Here is a 4,020-nt window from a genome sequence, read left to right on the forward strand (position 1 = left end):
TGGTGATTACTAGAAAAAAAGTGATCTTGCTTCTCTTTGTCTATGGCAAAGACTTGTCAAAGTGGCATGTTTCATTTCCCCCTTGCTTTTGTTCATTAAACTGTCACCATTACCTGTTTTGTTTTGTTCTGTTTCAGAAGCCAGTAGTGAGAGGTCATTATCAAACAGCTATATCTTCAGAAACGAACACCTAAAAATCAGAATGGGAATTACGCTACAAGAAATTCTGACATCAAACTAAAGTCAGCTAAACTTCATTCTTTTGTTTTGACATTATAGAACTTGTGAGCTCCACGTACATTGCAGCACATTAATATTAAAATATTTTATACATATGTGTATGTCTTCTAATTTTAGAGCATTCACATGTATATTGTTTGCTGTTCCATAAAATCTAATTTTATGGCTAACTCACTCTTGGCAGGGTCTTCAGTCACTTAAACATAAATCTGGGAAAACTATATTTCAAACTTTCACTCCATGCATCTGAAGAAGTGAGGTTTTTTTTACCCACGAAAGCTTATTCTCAACTAAATCTGTTAGTTTTTAAGGTGCCACCGGACTCCTTGTTGTTTTTGTCAATACAGACTAACACGGCTACTCCCTGATATATTTCAAAAGAGAATTTCAGACTATAACAATTTAAATTCAGGTTGAATATCAGAACTGTTGTGTGGCTAAATCCATTTGTAAACTTCATATTACTTAGAACCTATTAGGGTTTTCATCCATAGAACTCTGAGCACTTTACGATGGTGAGTATCATGGCTGGTCTACACTGGGGGGGGGGAGTTGAAATCGATCCAAGATACGCAACTTCAGCTACGTGAATAGCGTAGCTGAAGTCGAAGTATCTTGGATCGAATGACCTGGGGTCCAGACGGCGCAGGATCGATGGCCGCGGCTCCCCCGTCGACTGCGCTACCGCTGCTCGCTCTGGTGGAGTTCCGGAGTCGACAGTGAGCGCGTTTGGGGATCAATATATCGCGTCTTAACGAGACGTGATATATCGATCCCAGATAAATCGATTGCTACCCGCCGATACAGCGGGTAGTGAAGACGTACCCTCAGTATCCGCAGTCTACAGATGAGGGACCTGAAGTAGAGAGATTAATGAACTGATTTCCAGAGATACTTACACTGCATGGCACCATCAGCAGCACTGTGTTGTACAGTCCAGGCACTACGCTTGGGAAGTACTTGCTTAGAGAGAAGGGCCCCAGCTACTGATACATCCTGCAGCAGCTGAGTGTTTTTTGATCATCTCCCCGCCAAGTACAGAGAACTAACAGGATACTCAACGATACACCCACACTTATCAGAGACTTTTTCTTAGCATTGTTAGTTTATATTATACATAAACTATTTTAAATTCTCTTACCTTGCTGTTGTCTGGGGGAATGACAACAAACTGATCTTTTTTTTTTAAATCAATATTTTTTTCCCAAGGATATGTAGTATTAACTTTGCTACATCCTTTGGGCTCTCAGTTCTCCTCCTAAGGGAACGTAGAAATGGGTATATAAAGCAAAAATCAATAACCATGAGCATATGATAAGAACATGAACAGTAATTCTAATGTGATTAGTACTGGTGATGATTGCTAATAGTTTGAGATAAGAGCTGATAATAAATGGAAGAGCACAAAGGACTGCACTTTCTGTGGTCACAGAGTAACCCCCTGAGCATTTAATTATTAATAATTCTTTGTGCTTTAGTGATGATCTCAAAGTGTTTTGCAAATGTTAATTAGTTTAAAAGGACTCTAAATCACAGCTTGCCAACTCCATTTTCCCAATGTACAAAAAAACAAAACTCTTTCACCTTGATCATCAGACACTAGGCATCCCCATTCATAGAACCATAGAACTGGAGGGAACTTTAAAAAGTCCTCAAGTCTAGACACCTGTGTTGTGGCAGGACCAGGTAAAACTTGACCATCCCTGACAAGTATTTAGCTAACCTGTTTTTAAAGATTTCCAATTATGGGGATTCCATAACCTCCCTTGGGAGCCAATTCCAGAGCTTAACTATCCTTATAGTTTTTCATAATGATCTAACCTAAATATAAATATCCCTTACTACAGATTAAGCCCATTACTTCTTGTCCTAATTGTGGTAGCCACAGAGAACAATTGATCACCTCACCATCCTCTTTATAGCAACCCTTAATATATTTAAAGACTGTTATCAAGTCCCCCCTCAGTCTTCTTTTCTCAAGACTAAACATACCCATTTTTTTAACCTTTCCTCATAGGTCAGGTTTTCTAAAGTTTTTATCATTTTTGTTGCTCTCCTCTGAACTCTCTCCAATTTGTCCCCATCTTTCCTAAAGTGTGGTGCCCAGAACAGGACACAGTATTGCAGCTAAGGCCTAACTGATACCAAGTATAGTAGGACAATTACCTCCCATGTTTCACATACGACACTCCACTTAATCCACCCCAGAATTATATTAGCCTTTTTCACAACTGCATCACATGGTTGACTTATTCAATTTGTTTTCCACTATAACCCCCATATCCTTTTCAGCAGTATTGCCTAGCCACTTATTTTCCAATTTGTAGTTGTGCATTTGATTTTTTTCTTCCTGAATAAGTTGCTCTGCACTTGTCTTTATTGAATTTCATCTTTTTGTATTCAGACCAATTCTCCAATTTGTCAAGGTCATTTTGAATTCTGATCATGTCCTCCACAGTATTTGCAATCCTTCCCAGCTTGTTGTCATTAGCAAATTTTATAAGCATACTCTCCATTCCATTATCCAAGTCATTAATGAAAATATTGGACTCAGGACTGACTCCTGCAGTACACCACTAGATACGCCCTCCCAGTTTGACAGCAAACCATTCATAACTACTCTGTGTGTAGTCTTTCAATCAGTTGTGCACTCACCTTATAGTAATTTCATCTAGACCCCATTTCCCTAGTTTGCTTATGAAAATGTCATGTGAAACTGTCGGAAGCTTTACTAAAATGAAGTGATATCACATCTACTACTTCACCCCACTTGGTCAGTAGCCCCCCTCATTTCAGGATCCAGTTCAGAATTTGCCCTCTCTGATTTTAAATCCTTCCCCCCATTTGTTCCCACGGAAGCTAAGGGGAGTTTTGCCATTGACTTCAATAGAATCAGCAACAAGCATCTATTGTCCGTCACCTATTCCCCCTGAACTATATCCTTTTGTCTGCTAGCAGCCTAGGAGTCAGGTTGAATGTTTACAGATAAACTAAGTATATGGAGGGAGGAAAGACATTCCATAGCCACCTTTACCCTTCAGACAATTCCTGTGGCTTTCTTTGCAGCCCTCTTGCCCTAGACTGTTAAATAACTATAATGTAATGTAAGAATGCATACAAGGTACAGGTACAAATGTAAGGAGCATGTATTTTATTTACAAAACATCTCTAATGTAATTCATGTTAATATGTAGCAGCAAATCCAAATAGAATTTACAGAACAGTTATAATAAGCACCTTCAGGGATCAATCCTACCAGCACTTACCTGAGTAACTTCTACCATGAGTAGTTGCATTTAGTTCAATGGGACTACTCACATACATTTATATGCTTAAGCATTTGTGAGATTGGAGCCTAATCAGCCGGAGTTGGGTGAGGACAGAATGCATGATACTGCTTTTTTCCAATGATGGAGTTATGAAGCTCAGATCTAGATCTGAACTTGCGCAAGGATTGATGGGGAGAGTATTAAGATCCAGTGTTTGGTTCAGCCCCATTGCTACTGTTAACCTTTCAGAATTACATTTCATTACTGTACCATATTCACAATAAGAAGAACAGGAGTACTTGTGGCACCTTAGAGACTAACAAATTTATTAGAGCATAAGCTTTCGTGGACTACAGCCCACTTCTTCGGATGCATATAGAATGGAACATATAATGAGGAGATATATATACACACATACAGAGAGCATAAACAGGTGGGAGTTGTCTTACCAACTCTGAGAGGCCAATTAATTAAGAGAAAAAAAACTTTTGAAGTGATAATCAAGCTAGCC

Source organism: Trachemys scripta, chromosome 3 (genome assembly GCF_013100865.1).
Source record: "Trachemys scripta elegans isolate TJP31775 chromosome 3, CAS_Tse_1.0, whole genome shotgun sequence".
Taxonomy (NCBI): domain Eukaryota; kingdom Metazoa; phylum Chordata; order Testudines; family Emydidae; genus Trachemys; species Trachemys scripta.